This window comes from Polistes dominula, unplaced genomic scaffold, assembly GCF_049000335.1.
Source record: "Polistes dominula isolate Pdom_NZ unplaced genomic scaffold, Pdom_raw_medaka contig_373, whole genome shotgun sequence".
Lineage (NCBI taxonomy): Eukaryota > Metazoa > Arthropoda > Insecta > Hymenoptera > Vespidae > Polistes > Polistes dominula.
Window position 1 is genome coordinate 2,677,595 of NW_028300899.1, and position 24,779 is coordinate 2,702,373.

At 33.1% G+C, this 24,779-nt stretch overlaps 1 protein-coding gene and 2 non-coding genes across 4 annotated transcripts in view; all 3 read right to left on the reverse strand.

Moving 5' to 3' along the window:
- The window catches only part of LOC107063836 (uncharacterized), a 244,597-nt gene that overhangs the window by 132,999 nt on the left and 86,819 nt on the right, over nucleotides 1-24,779 (reverse strand). The gene's annotated exons all lie outside the window — the stretch shown is intronic.
- LOC149033462 (U5 spliceosomal RNA) lies at nucleotides 6,755-6,872 on the reverse strand. Its single transcript, XR_016178898.1, has one exon. It is a non-coding gene; the product is annotated as a U5 spliceosomal RNA (small nuclear RNA).
- LOC149033463 (U5 spliceosomal RNA) lies at nucleotides 7,655-7,782 on the reverse strand. Its single transcript, XR_016178897.1, has one exon. It is a non-coding gene; the product is annotated as a U5 spliceosomal RNA (small nuclear RNA).

Consider the following 24,779-nt stretch of genomic DNA (forward strand, 5'->3'; position numbering starts at 1 on the left):
GAATAGAAGGACATATGTTATATTTAATGAAATATTAAACACGTTATTTAGTATAAGAATATGTATGCATGTGTTGCATTTAATGATTATTGTATTATATTTTTTAAATTATACGTATGAACGTAAATACCTCGAACATCGAGTCTTTTCATAATTGGAATAAGTTTGGGTTTGTGAAGCTTGAAATAATTAAATAAAATAAAAAGTTTAAATGAACCAAAAGAATAATAGGAAAACTTTATTGGCTCATTAGGTAAAAGCATTTTACCATAAAAACCCGTTTCTTTATATACGTATACATGCAACCAATGTGAATGTGATAGTATTGCAATAGTATTCTGTAATATCTAGTATACAATAGTTTTACAATTATTTAAAAGTAAATAGAGATATTCATTCGCTCAGTAAATCGTCTTTGTGATATATTATAATAATGGTGACTCGCCATTCTTTTCAAGGATATGTGCCCTCGAAGTAGTCCGGCAAAAAAATAGTACAAATCCTTTCTGTAACTGGCCCAGAAAAAGGTTCATTATAAAGGTTCTAAGAGTAGGGGTTGGAAAAAGGGTGCGGACTGTTACTACTTCACAAAATTTTAAATATATATTAACAAATTTACTGAACATTATATTTATTTTATAATGGTTTAAAATGAAAAATGTATATATTTCGAAATTTTTTTTAATTATAACATAAACCCATTCAATTGTAATTAAAATAAGAAACGAGCAAAAAACGTGTTTATATTTATTATTAATAAATCATTATTAAGCTTGAAGATAAATTATTAATTACCAGGAAAGAGTGTTATGAATTTTTAATCAAAGAAATTTCATTAGCCCAAGCCTTTAGCATCTTTAGCAATAACAATACCTTTACCTTCTCAACTTCGAAACAAGTCTGCGCTTTCTTTTAAATCCCACACCGTTACTCCAATAATGGCCGGAACCTGACTGATTTTTAAACAAAGCCGAGTGAATGGGGCTATACTTTGACTCTTCCTACCACTTTTTTTGTTTTCATTGGCCTTTTCAAAAAAAAAAGAAAAAAAATAAGAGGACACGGTCTCATCGTTCGATCTTCCTTTCTACGAATCGTTTTATTTTTTTGTTCTTTTTTTTTAATAATATTTTATTATACGTTATTCCATCATTCCTATCAGTTTAATATAAGGATTAAAAAATTTCTTTGCCAAAAAAAAAAAATTAATATAAAGCAATTTAAATTAAAAATCGTTAAGATACTACTTTCAAAATTATTTGTAGTAGTAAACCCCCCCCCCCTTAAAAAAAAGAAAAAATAAAGAGAAAAAGAGAGAAATAAAAGATTGGTGATAGATCAATGACATAAAAAACGTTAGAAGGATATTCTCACGTGCATAGAGGAGGAAAGAGGGAGGAGAAGAAGAAAAAGAAGAAGAATCATCGAGAGGATTCGAAACGCGTGATGCGGAAATCCGTTCGAGAACGTTAAAGCCGATCACGACGTACTTACCTACCCACGAAAGCCGATACGAAGATCAAAGTCGAATCCACCGTTTTTTCTTTTCTTTTTTTTTTCTTTTTTTCTTTTTTCTTATTCTTTTTCCTTTCCTTTTCTCTTTACGAATCTAACGCACACACTAACGATCGAGAACTAAGAAATCTAATTTTTATTCATTTCTAAGACTTCTTACTTAGCTCGTAAACCGATTTGAAAAAAAAATGTTTAATTTTGTATAATGAAAATTTAGTAACTGTTATAATAATAATAATAATATTTTATTGAAATATTTATATATCAGTTTTATCGATTTATATAAATTTATCATTTATTCTTCAAAAATATTTTTCATACGTTATAAAGATAAAATAAAGAAAAAGAAAAGTCATAGAAAAACGTATACGATGATCAAAATTGAATTCACCATTTTTACGGAACGAATCAACCTTAACGATCCATCAAAGGAATCTAATTTATAATCATTTCTAAGAATTCTACTCTAAATTCATAAACGTTTTCAAATTTATTATTTTTATAAAGAAGAATTTATTTTAATAAAGACGAATAATAAATACATATTAAAATTATTATTTCTTTAACCAGACAATAATTTATTATATTGGTTACTTGTATCTATGCAAATTTATAATCGGTTTATAAAATATTTCAAATATGTTAATAAAATTTGATTACATATTTTTTTCCATTCATTAAAATAAACATGAATATAATGACGATGATAATATATTAATATATATATTTATCAAAAGAATTATTTAATATTTAATATTTTTGTATTTAATGTATTAAATAGATTGAATCTCTCTCTTTCTCTTTCTCTTTTCTCTCTCTCTCTCTCTCTCTCTCTCTATCCTGATAAACACGAATAAATAATTATTTAAATTGGAATTTACGTCAATAACTAATGTAATATGATGATAATACTATTAAATGAATGAAATGTTTATGAATTTGGTAAATCGATCGAACATCAAACATGAATAACATAAAAGATTAACACCACATTGTTGAAACACGTAAGACTGAATTAAAAGTGAAAGAAAAAAAAAGAGTTAAGGGGTAGAGTGAGGGTTTTAAGGGAGGGGGGGGGGAATCGAGATATCGTTCGTTAACTCGATCTGGAATCGAGGCTTACTTTTTTCTTACCCCTGGTTGGACTTATTCGTAAAAGAAGGAAAAGTTTAATCTTAATTCCACACACGCGACTCTCAGGGACGTACGTGACGAGATATTCTCCCTGCTCGAGAAGATGAGAAAGAAAAGAAGAGAAGATCGTAAGCGCGCAGGACCTTTCGAAAGAACAGAAGCTAGTTTCTTTCTTTCTTTCTTTCTTTCTTCTTTCATACACTCACACATGCCAGACATATATACACACGTAGTGTATTCTTGAAGCAGCTATCCTTCTTTGTTCCTAAGGGCACCACCTTTCGTCCTACGAGACGAATGAAAAACGAGCGAAGGGGTCCACTCGCTTCCCTGGCTTTCGTCCTTCGAATGAAGAAAAGAAATAGGCGTTTGCACGTGGAATAATTCAGTCCTTCTGCTCGCTTATATGACACCTTTCCAGTCTCGACGAAACGTCGTCGTGGGAACTCACGAATAAGCGGGAGTTCTTTTTATTACTTAATTTTTATCTTATAAAAAGCATACCCGCACACACATACACACACACACACACATTCGATGAAAATATATATATTATATTACAAACGATTTTAATGCTATTCGAAATAATTTTATTTAAATGTAGTTAAAATGTAAAATGTTATATTTTGTGAACATATATATATATATTATTAAATACATTTACTAACTATTTATATTAAGTGTAGAAATTAATTGAATTCTTGGATATTAAATTTATTGCATCGAAATTACTGGCTTTTTTTACATCAAGGAATTCTATAATTGTCTGAAAGATGGATCAAAGTAATCGAAAATAATGTAAAATATTTTAACGAATAACAAATGTATGGTTTACTTGATAAATAAATTGATTTTAACAATCCGATAGGAAGTAATAATTCAACGTGGTTAGGCTGTTGACCCATTGACCATATAATTATAATTTAAATAAATATACGTATACCCATTATTGAAATAATTTAATCGTACGATTAATAATATATGAAGAAACATAAACGATATACGTGTTTACAAAACGACGACTCGAACTAAACTGAATATATTCGATCTTTTTCTATCTTACAAGTTTCAAAGGAATGTTTACCATTACTTATGTCCCGTCGCTATACAGGACGTGACCTAGACCATGTACTCGCACACGTGCGTATCGATCGACTGTATATTTACCTACTAAATTCTAAAAATAAACAACTGAAAGAATTCTATTTATTTTTTATTGACTTTGTGTTACGCGAAATCTCACGTATTAAGATGACTAATATAAAATAAGATTAAAAAAAGCCTGATTGCGTAATATTAATTTTATCATGTGTTAGTGTGTGTGTACAAATACTTATGATAATTTTAGTTTTTAAGTAATTTGTAAATGTACATAAACAAATAATTAATAATCTAATTATTCAATAAAATTACCAACAGGAAAAACTTAAGAAATTTCATTTTAGTCGCATGTGGGTTCTACGCTGATTTTATTTTTTATACTTCTCTTTATTTTATTCTTAATAACAGATTGATAATTTAATCAGTTCAATGTTTTAATCTTTTACGTGTAGGCCGATGTTTTGTAATCCTTTCGTATAATCCCCATGATCGAATTTTTTCAAACAGTTTAACACGATTTTCGAACGCAATATGTTTGTCCAAAGGATTTCATGCTTTTTACAGATTAGACTAAATAATATCCTTTTTTTTTATATTTATTGGATTATAAAGGAGAGGGAGAGAGAAAGAGAGAAACACGAGAAAATAAAATATTTAAATTTCAAGAGTGATTAATAATAAAAAGAGAAAATAATAATAATTTTATTAATTGTCATAGTATCGACTGATATTCTCGATCTCGTTAATATTTAAACTACACGAAAATTTTACGCAAATACACGCATTTTACGAAATATACATTTCGTAATTTTTCTGTGATTTTTCTTGTTTTTTATTATTTTTAATTCTTTCATATACCGATTTAATTCGATATCATTCGAACGTTCTTTCGCAAACGTTGACATTTATTAATTCATTTAATTCGATTTTAATCGACAATATGTATTATTCTTGTAACATTTTGTACGATTTGCGTTGGTTAAACATTTGAAATACATTCTTTTAATTTCATATATGAAATTCATTCGATACGCGATGATCACAGATATGAATTCGATGGTTTATAGGTTAGAAAATTAAAAATAGGATAATATTATATAATTTAGATTATATTCAGTATCAGGCGTGTTTCAAGTAATAGGACTGTACTAGTGGTAAGCACGATCGAAGGATTTCACCTACATAATTGAGTTAATTTGCGAATCGGGAACACAGGATAGATATATCGATCGGTACAACACTGGAATCGAGACCATTGGAGCTTGCAAATTAGTCACAGCACGCGCACGGATCGGTTTAGCAGATAGGATACTATTGATTTAAGGTGTCCTTACTGCTCGCGAGACGAGAAAAATGAATTGGCTGACTGTTTGATGTATGCATCTATGTACGACGCATGTAGATATGTGTGTGTGTGTGTATAAGTAATGTATAACACGTTTTACTCTGAATAAATGGGACAAGAGTTACGAAGTATGAGTAATGTTATGTGTATCTCGAACTGAAATAAAAAAAAAGAAAATATATGGAATGAAAGTACGCACGATGTGAGTGTACGAATTTATACAGAAAAAAAGAGAGAGAAAAAGAAAACAATTAAATATTACATTGTTTTTCATTCTCAGTTTTTTATTTATTAGTAATTGTAAAATTTTGAATTGATTGAAATTATATTGCAATATAATAATATGGAATAATTTATCTCATTCTTATGATAGAATACAAATCAAATAATCATATTACGAGCATATAAGTTTATTATAATGTTATTTTTTTTAAATGATAAATGCGTAATAGAGTTTAACGAACAAACTATAATAATAATAATACTAACAAAAAAAAGTATACAACGAAAGGATTGATAGACCTTCGAGAAAAATATTAGACGATTTCTCAGGAAAGTAAACGAATTCTCCTTAATCTCAAAGCAGCTATTTTGGATGTATGTATGTATGTAGGTACCATGGAGAGAGAATGGGGTGAGTTTGGGGTTGTTGGAAAGAGGTCTAGACGGGATAAGGAGAAAGAATGGGTACGTGCGCGTGGAATAATTTAGTCGCAACTCCTTCTCCCTCGTCCTCTCTCTCTCTCTCTCTATCTTTCTCTCTTTCTCTCTTACCTATGATTCCTTTCAACTTAGAGAGAAACGTGCGTCGCAGAAGCACGCGACGCTCCTGTATTTGCTATCTTCCCGTTCCCCCTTTTATCCTTCAACCACCCCTCAACACACCCTATTCTACGCTCACCATTTTCCAACCTTCCAAAAGCTACCCTCAAACTCCTGAAACCTCTCCTCACCCCACTAAACACCACTACTACCACTACCACCACCCTATAAGCATTTGCAGTCTCGAGCTCTTTCTAGAAACACCCCGTGTGCTGGAAAACAAACGGGACAGGCCGGGTTACAGGATAGCACAGGAGGCAACAACAGCAACACAGCAAATGTCCTAGAGCAATAGGACAGAGAGAGAATGAGATAGATAGATAGATAGATAGATAGATAGATAGATAGATAGAAGAAAAGAGTGAGTGAGAGAGGGAGAAGAGAGAGAGGAGGAGAGAGACTAGTGGAAACCGGGCGAGGCGTTGAGGTATTTATATTGGCTTCTCGCCGCGTGACAGTGATCTACTGGGAATTCGACCCTCTGTCCTTCTCTTCCAGAGCTTTTGTCTTTCCTTTTTCAATCTTCTAAAACTTCCCTTTCCCTTTACCGACTACTCTTTTCCACCCCGACCATCTCCCCCTCCCTTTCTCCTATACTCTCTTCTTTATTTCTTCCTTTGTAAAATCTTTGTCTGTCCCTTTTTTCTCTCTTTTTCTATGTTTTGTTTGAATACTCACAAATATAGGAATAAGAGGAATACCAATGTAAATCGAACTAATAAAACTTGTGACAATATTCTTGCATCTCTCTTATAGGATTAGATGGAATTGTGGGAAAAATATTTAGAATACTGAAATATGGTTGAGGAAAAATTAATTTTGAAATTTCGTTATGTCGTCAGACTGTCAAAGTCCGACATCAAAAATTATTTTGTATGTTTTGAGCATTCCCTTCCACGGAAATCTTTAGTAAAAGGCGAAAGATTTATGCGACATTGAAAGGGAATCTAAACTATATGGGAGTTTAGGCAGTTTATATATATTTTTAAGAATCATTTTACTTGCGAGAAAGAGACTCCATCTAGTGGTAAATAGGAAAAGTAAAAAATGAATTTGAACCCTCTCTCTACGAGCGTTGACTGCAGTCACCCATGATGTTTTGTGAACAGAGTATATATTTGTAATCGTTATGATTACCCATCGTAATTTTTTTTCACTTTGTGCATACCTTTAAAACTATTCATAAGAAATTATATTTTCTAATTGTATTATGTGTTAATTTTTCACATTTTCCTTTCTACGGGCAGCTATAGATGTTTCGTAAGTGCACACTTTCGAAGTTACTGTAGTAACAAAAGGGTTAAAGAAAGATTATTTTTCAAGGCATTATATTATTTAAAAATTTTGTAATGATATTCTTCATGAAAAGATGAAAAATTGTGGATTGGAACTTGGTTTTCGAGAAAATTAAGTTGTAAAATTAATTTTCTTTAAAAATAATCTCTAAATGATGATTTTATACTCTGCGACCGGATATCTATCTCTATTCGGGTTAAAAAATATCAATAATTTTTATAGTGTCTAAAATTTTTTATAATTTTTTAGGGCACAATCATGTTCTATGAAAAATTATGACCACGAATACCTGATGTGCGGTATTTAACGTTTGAGTTCGAAATTCTGATCAGGTAACCAGAAAAGATTCAATGCTGCTATCGTATAAGAGAACACGTATATAGTTCTCCAAATGTTACCAATATCTTTTATCCTAAAAAATTATTTTTATATTTTTATGTGATCCCCAATTGTAGATAATTGGGGACTTTCAAAAATTGGGTTAAAAACTCATCATCTGTTCCCCTCCACGGAAATCTTTAGTAAAAGGCGAAAGATTTATTCGTATAAATGAAGGGAAACCAGAGTGTCGAAACAAGCAATTCTTCATCCCTTTATACAATTGTAACTTCCATTCAATATCGAGAATAATTCGCCATCTAGTGGAGAATACGAGAATTAAGACTCACCAAGTCTCTCCCCTCCTCAAAACGAATCTTACATACTTGTCAAACGTTTTACCATCAATCATTGAATTAATAAATATAAATAAAAAAATTACATTAAATTTAAACAATTATTAAGGATTATTAAATAAATTAAAAGAAAAATTGAAAAAGTTAAATGCAAAACAAATTTTTAACGATAAAAAAATAACAATTGTCTTACTACTTTTACGGTCGACAATTCATGTATAATAACTAAAAATAAATGAAATTTAAAAAAAAAGTGAAATATAAAAAATAAGTAGACCAAAGAAAATGGCATGATAAAAAAATGAAACAAATTTTGCAGAGCCACCAGTAACGAAGACTCATTAACTCGTTATCCTTTGTTTTCTCATTTGCACGGAGAAACACAACATTATCGTTTCCAAAGTATGTATACATGTACTGTATACAATGATACGAATGCAGGTAGATACATATATGCAAGAAGTTCCCTAAGTGCTTTCCTACTTTTGCTTGCGCTTAATACACCTCGAACCATTGACGTGTTTATACGAGAGACAGAGAAAGAGGGAAAGAAAAGGAGGAGAGAGAGAGTGAAAGAGAGGGAGAGAGAGGGGAGAGAGAGAGAGAGAGAATGGAAGTAGCAACGTAACGATCGTATTTACTGCCTGTTTTCGTTTAGTCGTCAACCTACCAGATTCATTTAATTTCCCATTTAATGTCGTCAATTAGTAATGAATCGAGTCGAGTAACTCCTTCACCTCTTCTTCCATATAAATACGATATGTTAATCAATTATTATCAATGACTTTCGATTCCTACAACAGAGTTATTATTACAACTCGATCCATCGACTAAATTACTATAAAATTCAAATTTGATTAAAATTTCAATCCAATATTAGAATTATGTTCAATTAATCAATCAAAATATATATATAGATTATTTGAAAAGATTAGTATGTTATTTTATATAATATTCATATGTTATATTGATAGGTATAATAAAATCATTATGCTTTTAGTATTAAATCGATTGAAATGGAATTGAATTAGAAATACCTTTGAATAGATAATTTGTTTTTATGAATAAATTATAAAAAATTATACTGAAGATATGTATGTTTCAATTACATTACCGTTTTTTTTTTCAAAATAAAATTTTTTTTTATTTGAATTTAATCTTTGTAAAATATATTTTGAATCATTTTAATGAAGTTAATTAGATATAACAATAAAAGTAAAGAAGAAAAGAACAAGAAAAAGAAAGTCATTTATGTTTATCTTTTTTTCAATCACTTCTTCCTTTTCCTTCTCTCTCTCTCTTCTTTCTTCTCTCTCTCTCTCTCTCTCTGCCTTTCTCTTCACACTTGTCTAGAATCGAAAGGTAAGCGTAAGCATACACGAACGTTCCACGCTATGGAATAATTAGATCAGTCGCGTTTACCCGTGACTTACGTCGAACAACAAGCGAGCCGAAGGCTAAGCACGTGGATAAACAGAAAAGCAAACTGTAGGAAAGTATTGTAAATAGAAGTAGAGAAAGAGAAAGAGAAAGAAGAAGAAAAAGAGACAAACAAAATGATTCCTATTTATCTTTCTATTTATCTATAAATATATCTTATATATTTATTTATCTACGTGACTATTAAACTCATATTAATTATCTTCATTAATTGAGAAAGTGACTAACTAATATTTATGCTAGCCCCGATTTTGTAATAGGATAAATTAGGTTTGATAAAAGTATGTTTTATAATAAGGTTTGTTATCGGTTAACGTAACTAATGCACTATTTCTGTAAAAAAAAAATAAATTAAATTAACTATTCGAAAAATTGAATTAATTAATTTATTTATTAATGATATGTGTATCGAAAAATACTTATTGTTAATGAGCGAATATGAACAGGGTCTTATCGCAAAAGTTAAAAACTTAATCCACAGTGTATATCGTATAGTTTATGGGGTTACTCGTTACAATCTTCGCAAAGGTTATATAAGAATAACAACTGTGTTGCACGCAATAGGACGTGCTCAGTAAAGGCAAAATGGCGAGAAAAAAATAAAAATAAAATAAAGAACTATAAGAGAGAAAAGAAAGAAAGTCTAATGTAAGTATATACATTTACAATAAAATAAGGAGAATAAAACAAATTATAAAATAACATAAGGATGAAAAAGTCTGTAAAAAAATTAAAAAAAAAAAAAAAAAGAAGTCTGCTAAGAAAATTAAAATTAGTCTAATTAAAAAATAATTATTATTTCTACGATAATGGAAAAACAGTATCCACCTACTTTTCCGAAAATCCTTTTTAATTTGCTTTTCGAAAACATTTGTTTAGCGATCTTGCAATTTGTACAAAACAATTACAATAATCGAAAGAAATTCTTCCTACGATTCAATGCAAATATCATATGAATTTTTTTTTTTAATTTCTCCGATAATAAGGAAAAACAGAAATACAGAAACAAACGAGAGAACAAAATAATCTAATTAATTAAGAAAAAGAATTTAAGAATTAGCCACGATATGATCCAATCATATATTTTATAATATATCAAACGAAGGAAAAAGAAATTCGTATATTTTCTTTTCGTTTTCGTTCTTTCTTTACTATTCGAAATAAATTAACAATCTTTCAATACGTTCGTATGCGGTTTGTAAAATTTATTTGATTGAAAAAGATTTATCGAGAATACTTCAAAAAACATTTTCAATTTGCGAACCGGTTGGAATTATATTGCTTTTGGCAAAAAAAAGAAGAAGAAAAAAGGAGAAGATGAAAAAAAAAAAAGAAGAAAAAAGGAAGAAAATAGTATAAAATAAAAATGAATAAAATATAAATAAATGAAAGCAAGAAAGAGAGAGAGAGAGAGATAAAGGAAGATAGGAAAAGAGAGAGAGAGAGAAGAAAAAACAACTATACGATCCACTTATTTTTATACATCCGAGCTATTCAAACGCATGTCCTCGAGTGTGCAAACGTACAAGCCACGACACACGTTTCTATCGAATATCGTTTAAGTACGAATACGAACAACCCTTCGACGATAGAGAAACTTCAACGCAAAAGATTCTTTTTCCTTTTTCATTCACTATTTTACCAACCCACCTGCTCTCTCTCTCTCTCTCTCTCTCTCTCTCTTTATATATATATTTTGTATATACACATATGCTCTAAAATCTCCAAGCGCGACACAGAAAAATTCAACTTTCTGTCCCATTTATACACCGTAAAAGCTTTGCGACGTAATTCCTACAAACGCATCTATTACTATGTACTTCCTACTACAAAACTGTATTCCACAAAAAAAAAGAAAAAAAAAAAAGAGAACAAATAAAAAAATCACTCAAATAAACGATTACGAAAATATACTTCGCAAATCAAATGGCTCACAATAATAAAACCTTTTGTAGACATTGAACTAACAAAATAATAAGAGAGTAAAAAATAAGACCAAAGAAAATAAATTTGTTTACAAAATCAATGTACGTGTTCGATGCTAAGTATAAAAAAATGTTAACGCTTATTTGAAAAATGTACGTACGATTTTACTTGTTGTTAATCGAATTCTGTCGAGATAGATTATTTCATTCTATCTGATAAAATAAATAAATCAAAAAAATAAGCCAATCTTTTTTCAAAACATAACAAGAGACATATTATATGAATTCTCTCGAGCATGGAAAGCGGATAAACAAGACGATTCAGCGGTGTTCAGGTGCCACCGAACGGTAAATCGCGAATCGTAAATCAGAAAGAGAAAAAGGAAGGAAAGAAGGAAGGAAGAAAGAAGTCGCGGTAGTGCGTGAAAAAGAAATTGAAAGAAAAAGAAAAAGAGAGAGAGAGAGAGAGAGAGAACGGGGGTGTGGGACGAGGAGGACCATTTCTCGCGAATAAAAAGAAAAACATACACTTTTCTCGACTTTTCATCCTATTCTCCTACTAAGGAAAAGAAGAGATATCCGATAAATTTTCTTTCTTTCTCACTCTCTCTCTCTCTCTCTCTCTCTCTCTCTCTCTCTCTCTCTCTTTCTTTCTCTTTCCTTCTAACTCTGTTGTAGTACGAATAGCCACTATAAGGGGGGGGGGAAGTTCAATGTGTTAGTGACTCGACGGATGGATAAGGAAAACTAGAAATAGAAAGAAAGAGAGAAGGAGAGAGAAAGTGAAAGAGAGAGAGCATTATCGAGTGGGTGAGATCGAGAAGGCACATGGAATACGGTACTTTATCCCGTCGTCATACATCCTCCGTTCCTGAAATCGTCGAATATATATTTCTCACGTTGTGACCCCGTTGAAGAAAGTGGAAGAAGTGGGGTAGAGGCAGGGGGGGTAAAATGTATGTGTATGTGTATGTGTGACTCAGAATGAAGAAAAAGGACAAGCAAAGGGACTAACCAAAGAAAGAAAGAAAGAAAGAAAGAAATAAAGGAAGAACAAGGTACGATCTCGTAAGGTAGATAGAGCACGTATACGAGATGGAACAAAGTGAAAGCTAAAAGCAACGTACGTATTTAGGATCGATGCTAGCTCGGTCCTAGTAATTTATCGTTTCCCTTCCACATCCCTTTCTCTCTCTTCCTCTCTCTCTCTCTCTCTCTCTCACAGACACACACACACATATACATTCACTCTTACTCCCTTTTATTTATCCTTCCCTACTTTGTTCCTCTCTTACGTGAATTTCGATTACTTTGGAGTACTGACTCGGTCACTCGTCTATCGAAACTATCTCTCCCTCCCTCTCTCTCTCTCTCTCTCTCTCTCTCTCTCTTTCGATCTATCTAACAACCTGTTTATCTCTATCTCGAGTAACCAGTCCCACTTCTATCTCTTCCCTGTCCCTCTCTCTCTCTCTCTCTCTCTTGTGATTTAACTCCCCCACTAGGTCCTACTAACATTCGAAAGGACTTTTGAATGCGTACCTCGGACACCCTGATATAGACTCCAAACTGCAAAACACACTAAAGTACTGATACATATACAGGTATATATAAGAGTGAGTGAGAGAGAGCGAGAGTGAGAGGGAGATAGGGAAAGTTAGAATGATAGGAACCACGAAACCACCGAATTTCTAGCTTCCCTCCTTCATCATTCTCCAAGTATCCAACCCTCTGTATCAACACCGTTGAGCAACAATCAGGAGCTCTGATTGATTCTACGTCGGCTCTCTCGTTACAGGACCGGATATTTTCTCTCTCTCTCTCTCTTTCTCTCACACACATCTCTCTCTCTCTCTCTCTCTCTCGTTCTCTTTCTCTCTTCTCGTCTATTTGTCTATTTCTATCTCTTGGTTATACGTTCTTTCTTTACCTTTTCTCTTTCTATTTCTCTTTCTATCTTTCTTTTTTCGAAAGACAAAAGAATTCGTTCGTTCGTTCGTTGGTTCCGTTCGGCAATCGAAATCGTAGAAGTGAGTGTCCTGTCTTGAGAAGAGAAAGCAATTTGAGTTAATATGTTGCGAATGTTTGACAAAGAGTCCCGGTTGACCAACGACGACGAAGACGAAGACGACTACGACGATGAAGATCCTTTCTTATCAGTGTTATCCATTATAGCGAGATTCTCTTTTTCTCCGTCTCCCTCTCTCTATCAATCTACCTTTTCCTTTATTCTTCTTTCTTTTTCTTTTTTACCAAAAGTGAAAAAGAAAAGTTAGTAAGTTTCTTTTAAATTCGTGTAAAATGTTGTCTGATCGACAGAATTATAAAAATTGTAATGAAAAAGAAAAATCCAAAGTTGGATTTCGATTGGTTTCCGTGAGATGAAAAAAAAAATTCAAAGTGATTAATATAATACATTTAAAAATAATTATTAGGACAATTTAATTAAATTAATTATTTGATCGCGAAAGGGAAAAGACAAATTTTTAATAATTGACGAATATCGATAGAATTTTTATGTTTCCATGAAATTAATTTTGATACTTTTCACGCGAGAGAGTATAATTAATTAAATGATTATTTAAACAGGAAAGATAAATCAAGTAATTAAAAGGATATATCTCGTGTATACTGCGATGGTAATATTTGATGGTGAATATGTATGATCGGACAGGTGGCATTGTCAATATTTCATTTTATTTCGAATCATTGATTATGCATCGAAAGGTGGACGATAAGTCTATGACGATAAAGTAGCGTATCCGTCGAAGTCGTTGACGGAAAAATTGAGCGACTACGTTGCGTGTAGTACGATGGGTATCTCGGGAAAAAATATGCATTTCCTATGCAAGCACGGAGTTTTGTAATCTAGCGAGCAAATACGCAAGCGAATGTCGTACTCTCATCTATCGAATTTTTCTTGAACAAAAATAAAAAGAGAAAGAGACAGAATGACGAGAGGAAAACGCAAAAAAGAAGGGAAAGAATACAAAAAGAAGAGAAAAAAGAAAAATTCACGCGAACGTGTTTCACGAACGAATCGCGAAAAAATGTATAAAAGTGTAAAACTTTTGTCTACTTGCCAGAAGGAAAATATTTTTCCATTTATTTCATCGCGATTGATGATGGGCACCTTGTTAAAGCGGCTTTAGGGTCGTCCGCTTATGAAAAGCACGAAAAACATTCATTATCTTCTGCAAATAATTAATACGAGAAATAGTGAGTGGGTCTTTTGTAGACTTAAATTAAATTTTCTGCAATGTCATTTGATTTTCGCATCCTTTTCATTCAGTCACTACCAAAACACATTGTTCTACTTTTCCTACGTGTTATTTGTATTTATAAAATACGTATTATTTAAATACTTTTATTCTTTATTTTTGTTAATGAATTTTGAAAATTTGTCTAAAACATATTAACAAATTAATTTATGCGTTCGATTATTTAGGTCATTTAAATTGCATACCTTTCTTTGCTCTCAACAAAATATTTTACCATAATTGCTTATAGTAAGTTGTTCATAACTAATTGTTTATAACAAATTGTTTATAACACATTGTTACTTTATGTATGTAAATAAATAAAAATACACTGACAATGAGATTAAATAGTATATAAGAAAAAAGTTTGTTGTGACAATAATTTATAACAAATTATTTATAATAATGCAATATATATTGTACAATAATGTTACAATATGCATTTGTTGAGACTTTATAATGTATGTTAAAAAAAATCTTTTTTCTGAGAATTGTTTATAATAAATTGTTTATAACAATTGTTAATAACAATTAATTGATAAATAATTAAAAAGAAAAATATATCCTTTAAAACGTTACTGATTTGAAGTATCTACGATTGTTAAGGGGACCTTCTACTCTGCAATTTAAAAAAATTTTTTTTTTTTTTTTACATTTTTCGAATGTATATATATGTAGAAATATTGTGTTAAAATTTCAAAAAGATCCGATGTCTCTAACTACATTTTTGGTGCCTGAACGTAACTACCTCGGACCGCTTTCCTGAGCGTTCGGCGCGCACGGACGACTCTTATCTTGTTCAATCCCTTTCTCTTTCATTGTTTATTCAAGCAGTTTTTTTTATTGTAATCTGTATAATCCTTCGTATTGTCAGGTATATTTTTCGGGGGATCAGACATAGAGAAATATATAACTGTCTGAAGATGATGATATATAGATTATTAAATTATGATGATGTTAATGGGCTAATAATTTGAGTAATACGTGGCCCATTGCTAGGCCCATTAATCGGCCAATGATCAACTACCATTAATGGGCCGATAATAACTGCCGGTAATGGGCCGATAATAAATGCCGGTAATGGGCCGATAATAAATGCCGGTAATGGGCCGATAATAAATGCCGGTAATGGGCCGATAATAAATGCCGGTAATGGGCCGATAATAAATGCCGGTAATGGGCCGATAATAAATGCCGGTAATGGGCCGATAATAACTGCCGGTAATGGGCCGATAATAAATGCCGGTAATGGGCCGATAATAAATGCCGGTAATGGGCCGATAATAAATGCCGGTAATGGGCCGATAATAAATGCCGGTAATGGGCCGATAATAAATGCCGGTAATGGGCCGATAATAAATGCCGGTAATGGGCCGATAATAAATGCCGGTAATGGGCCGATAATAAATGCCGGTAATGGGCCGATAATAAATGCCGGTAATGGGCCGATAATAAATGCCGGTAATGGGCCGATAATAAATGCCGGTAATGGGCCGATAATAAATGCCGGTAATGGGCCGATAATAAATGCCGGTAATGGGCCGATAATAAATGTCGGTAATGGGCCGATAATAAATGTCGGTAATGGGCCGATAATAAATGTCGGTAATGGGCCGATAATAACTGCCGGTAATGGGCCGATAATAACTGCCGGTAATGGGCCGATAATAACTGCCGGTAATGGGCCGATAATAACTGCCGGTAATGGGCCGATAATAAATGCCGGTAATGGGCCGATAATAAATGCCGGTAATGGGCCGATAATAAATGCCGGTAATGGGCCGATGATCAACTATTATTAATCGGCCAATGATCAATTACCATTAATGGGCCGGGGTTATCATTTGTTATCACCTTAATTCCTGAGACATTTTTATTTAAATGAAAGATAAAAGATAAGTACATTGACCTATATAATTTTCATGAATGAATAGATTAGCCTAGAGACCTACATAAATTCTAGGAATTTACGCGACACTTGTCAGCTGTTCGACGTAAATACTTTTTACTATTTACTACAGCTCATACTGACTCCACCATTCATTGTCATAATGAATGAGAAATTTCAAAAGACCATATTTTCAAAACGAAAAGTCGTAGAGATTTCCAATCTGTACTAATTTAAAGAAAAAAATATCCTTATTCTATCTATAAGTACAGAAATATTATTATTATTATTATAAAAACAATTTGCTGAATAATTAATAAACACGAGTCTATTTCGTATTTGATAAATTTTAATTAATGAATTTCATAAAAATAAATCATTTCAATCATTAATAACCTTCTTTATATAATTTCAATCAAATTAATAATTATTACCATTATTATGCATATATAATTATAAACAAAACTTCTCCTCCACCTATCTACTTTTTATTATAACAAAAGTAAACACGATCAAATAACTTTCACCAAATATGCAAATACATTTTTCCTCTCGTCTATATCTCTTCGCCGATCTTCCGGTACAGAGTATCATCAAATTTTTGAAAAATTAATCTGTGACGGGAAGAATTTAATTTAAAAAATAATCGTAAACACGTTAACGTCGGATCGAATAACACTTTTTTATTTTTTATCTTTTTTTATTTTTTTTTGATTCCTCGTGCTCGCGTAGTATCTGTAGAGGTGAGGAGATAGAAAATCTCTCTAATTTCGACACAACTAGCGATCGAAAAAAACAAGGGGGTAAAAAAGAAAAAAGAAAAAAAAGAGAGAGAAAGAAAGAAAAAAAGAGAAAGAGAAAGGGAGAGAGAGAGAGAGAGAGAGAGAGAGCGATTCAGAAGCAGAGGCATCAGCAACACCAACGACCACGACCATCATCACCTCCTCCACCACCACCACTACCACTACCACCCCGCTACCACCATCATCAGCGAGGGCGGAAACGACGGCGGAAACGTTTGACGTTTCTCTTTTTTTTTCCCGCAGGCGGATACATCCTGCGGCCGGCGAAACATTTTTCTCTGGACACGCGGAGGTTCCGTAGGCGAGACGTGCGGAACATGACGCACGGTTCGTTCCCAGGTTGAAAGCTTTTTAATGACCGAGCAAAATGCCGTTTCGAATTCTCTCTATCTCTCTATCTCTCTCTCTCTCTCTCTCTCTCACTCTCTTTGTTTTTTATTCTTTCTCTCTTTTTTCTCTCTCTCTCTCTCTCTCTTCTGACTGGCAAAACTAAACGAAACTAAACGAAACTAAACGAAACGAAACGAAACGAAACGAAAGGATTTTCCGGATGCTGCGTGACCAAACCAAACACAACTTTATCTAGTTAACTGTATCGTAAATAAGACATAATCGTACGTTATAACTTTGTTACAAACAACATCGCCCTACCCCTCACCTCCACCTCCCGTTGTGTACCCGTTGTGTTTAATCCGTGAAAAATATATTTTGAAGTGAAAACTTCTTTAGAATCGGGGTGATTTGGAAATCGGTGAAACGGAAGAGAGTGAAACACGATTAAACGAAAATACATCATTAAAAAGAGACGAACATATATACATCTATAGGATTTAGTCTACGGAAGAGTGAGATAGAAGATAATATATATTTGTTTCTTATTATTTCGGCCTACTCTTTATCTAATACTACACTTTTGTCTAATAAGCATTGTGCAACACTGAGGTGAGTATATGTTCGGACTACCACGGTCTTCCTCGAAATTCCCCTTCAGACTGTCACGTCGTCTTCTATGAAAATACTTTTAATTAATGTTGTTTCTATGACTTTTCGAATGTTACGCATGTGTGCAACGATAATAATATTCCTAATAAAGAGAATTTAAGATTATAACGTTCTAATTTTAACATTTTTTGCATTCTAATGTAATTATTTTATCGCTTATTTTTTCCGACAAAAGGGAAATGTCTATTTATCAAATGTTGATTTTCTCGTCACGTAATTAATCGCATACTATGTTTTTATGATTAAAAAAAGAAAGAAAAAAGATACAATTATCCATTAATCTACGCAACTAATTGCATTGTAAAATTCCTTTCAAATTTTGTTTTTAAGATGTAAATAAAAATTTTTGCTCTTACACGCGATTACTTAAGTATTTATCTATCGATGTACACATCAAGTAATTCTGAAAAAACAAAAAAGAAAATGGAGTAAAAAAGAGAGAAAGAGAGAGAGAGAGAGAGAGAGAGAGAGAGAGGAAGATCGAGCTAGAAAAAAAAGAAGTAAAATAAAAACGGAAGTGCAAGTCGGTCAAAGATGGCGAACGGTTTTCTCGTTCCTGGGAGAATCGGTCGCGAATAGAAAGCGAAGCGAATTCGACGTCTGCTAGGACTCTAATTGAAAAGTTCCTCGGTAATTAAGAGGAAGGTTAGAGAGTAAAAGAGGATAGGAAGGAAACGTAGGAGGGATAAACGAGGGTGGGAGGAATGAGGGGGAAGGTGGGGATGGGGGGGGGACCTAGTGGGTTAGAGACTTCGCGTTATTGCTGTGCTTTTCGATCGCAACGAACGGCTTCGTACGCGTTTTCACATATACATACACATATACACAGACACATATGATAGAGATGCACAGAGAGAGGTGGAGTGAATGTACTTGCACGTTTATACCCTCGCTCACTCTCACTCTCTCACTTACGCACGGCTAGTAGGTAGATTGTAGAAACGAAAATGCAGGGTCGTTTAGCGAGAGAGAGAGTGGGACAGAATTACTTGCCCAAGGCTAACGCAATCAGCATTCCCAGTTTAATGAGCCCCGTATATTTTCTCTCTCCTTATCACTCTCGAAAGCTCACTACTTTAACCCTTTCTAATCTCCTTTTTTTTACGCATTTTATCTTTTTTCTTTTACCCTTTTTTTTATTTCTTTCTTATTGTGTATAGTATATCTCACAAACAAACACACACACATACACTTATTCTTTTTGCCCATTTTTCCTTCCCTTTTTCTCTGTTCAGCAAGTGAACGAACGTTTTACGTTGCTCGTGAGGACAACTGGAGTTTAGCATCGTGGATGGGGTAATTGCTACCCTTTCAAAACAGACACCCGTTCCGACACCAATCTCTCTCTCTCTTTCTCTTTCTCTCTCTCTTGCATTGCTTTTAATGTAATATATAGATGGTAGAAAGTGTAGATACTATGGGAACGCACATCGTTCAAAAATACTGAGAAAGGAGGATAGTAAGTGAGACGAAGTGATAGTATTGGTATTGATAAAGTAAAAGATAGAGATAACTGGAATCCCTGAACGTCTTTCTACGGCAAAGTGCTGAAAAGTGTTTCGATATGTCCGTGCTAATCGAACCGTTAAAGCCGACTCTACTACTTCGTCTTTTCTAACTTCTTCGATGGGGACCTTTGAGATCTTCGATGGATTTAAGAAGGTACTGAAAAAGGGAATCGAAAAAAAAGAAAAAAGGAGGGAATGAGATGAAAGATATCCTTCGAAGACTCCTGTTCAACATGGGTCAAGTTTATCCTTTTGAATTTGACATCAATTTTCTTTCTTTCTTTCTTTCTTTTTCTATTTTTTTTTCTTTCTTTCTTTTTTTCTTTTATTTTTACTTTATTTTATTTTTATCGAAGAAATCATATTACGTTAAAAAATTATCTTTCAATAAATTATCCCACACTTTTTTTTACAACATTGATCAGTAACATCGTTTTTTTTTTTTTTTTTTAATGATAAAATGTAATATAAAAAATAAAGTCGCTCGTAAGAAAAGAATCTTGTTCTTTCTTTTTTTATGTTCTTGTTTTTTTTTTGTTCTAAGTCTCCAATATTTTTGACGATAAAATCCTTAGAAATAAAAACTGTATGTCTTAGATTTATGAAGGGTAAAAAAAAAATGAAAATGGGGATACGGTGGTTAGGAATGGGTTCATATACGCATCAGATTCTCTTCTCGCGATTTTATGTGCTGAAAACAGGACCGCTCGATTCCGTAGGATTATTTACAGACACGCGCGCGTTTACAGTGGACTGAATGAAGTACGAGATCAAACAGCCACGCGTGGGAGTACTAAATTCGCTGCAGGGAAATACGGTTAGGGAATACGAGAGATCGTCGAACGACGTTCCAGATAAAAACGGTAATAGCAATCCCTGAGATTTACACGTGTCGTTAAAGGTAGAAATTCTTTTCCTTCTTTTTTGAACCTCCCACCTACAACCCGAGATCTTATCTTCCCTTCTTCCCTAAAGATCACTGAAACATTTTAGATTTTTGTTATTTGTAAAATAATTATCGATCCTACTTCACTGCTCAATATTTCAATATTAATTAAATTAAATATTTTACGCGCGTATAATTTTAAGTAAATATTTATTTGGAAAATAACAAAAGAAAAAAGAAATTTAATAGAAAAACCGTCGAACGTCGATAAACCGTAAAGCCGATTAATCGGCTAATAAAGGGTTTAAACTTTTATATATATTTCTTTCATTTAGTTGAAAATATAATATATTTTATTTTTACAATTATCTATAATAAGAAATATTGAAATATTCAAACAATAATGATAAATAATAATAACCGAAATTAATTTGATTTTTTCTTTTTTAATATTCATTATAAAATAATTTCTTTCTTAAGTTTTTATTTTAATTCTAAAAAGAATAATATAATACTTGTTATTTATGTAAACAGAAGAAGATATCATTATTCTCATTTATTGATCGATGTAAGAAATGTCTAATTAAAATTTCCCGATAAATAAGATAAATTACCAATCTCGACGAGATGAAGATATTGATAAACCAACGTCCCCAATTTTCTCGTCAACTAATTAGATCGAATCGACTAATTAAATCGAATCTGAACACGACAAAAGCCGTCACTTATCACAATTAATTAGACGTCAAGGTAAATAGAACCCAAGAGGATGATAATATACATTGGATAATGGTTGATCACAACTTTGATCGTTTCTTAACAACACATAAAACAATGAACACACTAAATGCTTACAACATTATCGTATAGTGATAAGGGAACTCATCCCTTGTCCGTTTCTTCGTAGATCTAAGCTTCTCTCTCCTCGAACCTCCCATTTCCCGCCTTAAACCTCCCTAAATCTACCTACCAACCAACCTCCACCCCCACCGAATCACCGTTTACCTCGCTTAAATCGATTACTCGTCGGCACGTCGAGTACGGGCGTTCGTAAATTAGCACCGGGGGTGAACGAGCGTGAGTCAAGTGGTTCGACAAGATGGTACAAAGTCGAGGGGTTGACTTGAAGAGAAGAGAAAAAGAGAGAAAGAGTGAGGATGAAGGGTAAGGAGAGGAGGATGAAGAAAACTTGAAAGTGGAGGGGAGTGGTTAAGCGGCTGGCTTTAGTGCCACTTACCATGGCAAACATTATTTTATCATTTTAATGGCGAGTGGAAAGAGGAACGGAAGTAAAGCAGTGGTAAAGGAGTGGGGGAAGGGGAAGAAATGGGAGGTGAAAAGGGGTGGTCCCAAAGCAGGAAAGAAGCATAACTCGAATTCTCGCGGTCTGAGGTTTTTACCGACTAAGAAGAACTTTCTTTATCTCTTTTTCTCTTACTTTCTCTTTCTTTCTCTCTCTCTCTCTTTTAGATTTCTCCGAGCAACGATTCTCTACCCTCCAGAAATGACCCTCGCCCTTCTCACCCGTCTTATATAAGATTACGCTTGTTACGACAGTCTCCGCTCGACGAGGCAGCCTCATCCGGTCCGCCTGGCGTGTTGACTTCGTTAGGCAGAACGAACCGCTTTAATTCACTACTCTTCTCATCCCTCATTCTACACCCTTCCCTTGAGGTACAACCCGTTTCTCTATCTCTGTCTCTTTTTCTCTCTCTCTTCTTTCTTTCTTTCTTTCTTTTTTTCTTCCCTTCAAAATATACCTTTCTTCTTTCGTTTTACTCGTTTCTTAGCTTTATTTCTCCTACCTCTATTTGTGATTTCTCTATCCTAAAGAAAACTTAGCCTCCCTATTTCTCTCTCTTTTTTCTTTTTTTTTTTTTGTATTTTTACTACCACTACTACTACTACTACTACTATTACTACTCTTTCTTTCTTTCTTTCTTTCTTTCTTTCTCTCTCACCCTCATCTATCTATCTCTTTCTTTCTTTCTTTCTTCCCTTTTTTTATTTCTTTTTTCTTTTTCTCTCGCACGCGAGAGAAACGGCACTTCGTTTCGTAATTCGACTTACTCTACCGATCGTAAAGCTCATCCCTGAATTTTATCTTCTCGGCGCGTCGACTCGATTGTCCGTGTAAATCTTACCATCCTTCTCTTTCTTTATCTTCAATGTATCCTTTTCCCTTTCCTCCTCTTTCTCCCTCTGTCTCTCTTTCTCTCTACTTTGTAGAGATTAATTCTCATTCTTTATACCAGCTAACGTCCACGTTATTCTTCATTTTTTTCTCCCCTTCTTCCTCTTCTTCTTCTTCTTCATCTTCTTCTTCCTCTTGGTAAATCTCTTCCACACTCTTCTCTCTCTTTCTTTCTCTATCTCTCTCGTTTTCTGTTTCCCTTTCTTTCTTGGTTTCTTTGCATAAAGGCTATACTAAAATCAAAGCTTTCTCTACGGGCGAGACGGAAAGAAATAAAAAGAGAAAAGGAGAGAAGAAAAAGGAGTGAAAGATATGGAAAGTCTGTCTCTTCTCAATTATCTGTGTCTTCCTTGAAGAACAGTTTTTTCTCAAGACTCTACTCGAGTAGAGAAGCCGAGAGTCGACTCTCGTCCTACTCGTCTAAAGATATCCATCATTCTTCAACGTGGATTTTTAATAAAACTTGCCCTTTCTTCGAGTACCACCCAACCCTCTACAACTCCTACCTTTTCCTCTTTCAAACCTATCCCAACCCTCGATACTATTTCTTCTTCTTCTTCTTTTTTATTTTCTCGTTCATTCTTTGGTTCGCAGCAAAATCAAGCTTAATATTTCATCCCATTTATGGTGATAATCCAACGGTGCTGCTTATTCTTTATCTTTTTTATTCTACTAATACCCTATAACCCTTCTCTCTCTATCTCTCTTTTTCTTTCGTTCATTCTCTTTTACTCTATCCAATCGATCGATTTTTCCGATGAATTCGCGCACGAGTAAGTGCAAGGTTAACGACGTTAAAATCAAAATTGAGTGAACCGATGATGATAGCCGTTTCGTTATACGAATGATGTATCACGTTCACCGAGGCTCAACAAGTATTTTTTTTTTTTGAATTATTGCTCGCGACCCAAAGGGAGATAGAAAGATAGAGAGAGAGAGAGAGAGATCATGTAAAATGGGATGAGAACAATGATTTCACGGTCATGTACGATTTATTACCACGTTTATTTAAAAATCTAACACAGTATATATATATACCGTCGAATTCTCTCCATTTATGCTATCCTTTATTAAAGTTATATTACATGAATGTTACAAAGAAAAATGTAATACAAATTATACGATATTATCTTGGGTTATTCCAAAAAAAAAAGAAATTAATTAAAAAAATTGATATTTTAATTCGTAATAATATTAATATTATTATTATTATAAGAAACGTAACTATCACATTCTATTGTGCATTGTTTTTATCTGTAAGATTATTATTATTATTGTTATATTTGTCTTTTCTAACGTAAGTAGATAGATCCATGTATGTGTGTATGTATGTATTCTATGTGTAATATATATATGTGTATGCACTAGGTGTAACGCTTAAGCTCTCGAGTAAGGTAGGTACATTACAAAAGGGATACGTATGTAGACGTTATTGCAGGAGAGAACGATATGCGACCATTTATTTCCTATGACGGGCGTAACAATGACAAAAAGGAAGCATTAATCAAAGTGGCTCGCGATCCTGGTTCGGTCCGTTCTGGAAAAACAAGTATCACGGTTTTCCCTTCTCTCCGTTCTTCTTTCACGTTGTGCTACGGTTATTAAACGTACTTTTAAATACTAAAAATCATGCACGAGGGAGGTCAAAGAAAAATTGTGTTAGAAAAAAAGAAAAAGAAAAGAAGAAGACCAAAAAAATATAATATGGAAAAAGAGGACGAAGAAGAGGAAAAAAGGACTTGCCGAACTCGAATGAACGAACGAGAAAGAAGAAGACACGATCATCTCCCCCCTCTCCCCTCCCCTTTTCGGAAGAGAAAATTTATCCAAAACTTCTTTTTCGTCGGAGATAAATTAACGACCCCTACGAGATACTACTCCATAGAAATAGTATAGAATAATGTTAGGGCGAAAAGGAATGAGTTAAATTAAAAAAAAAAAAAAAAAAAACAAAAGACGAAAAATTGTTCATTCTCTCTTTTCGTT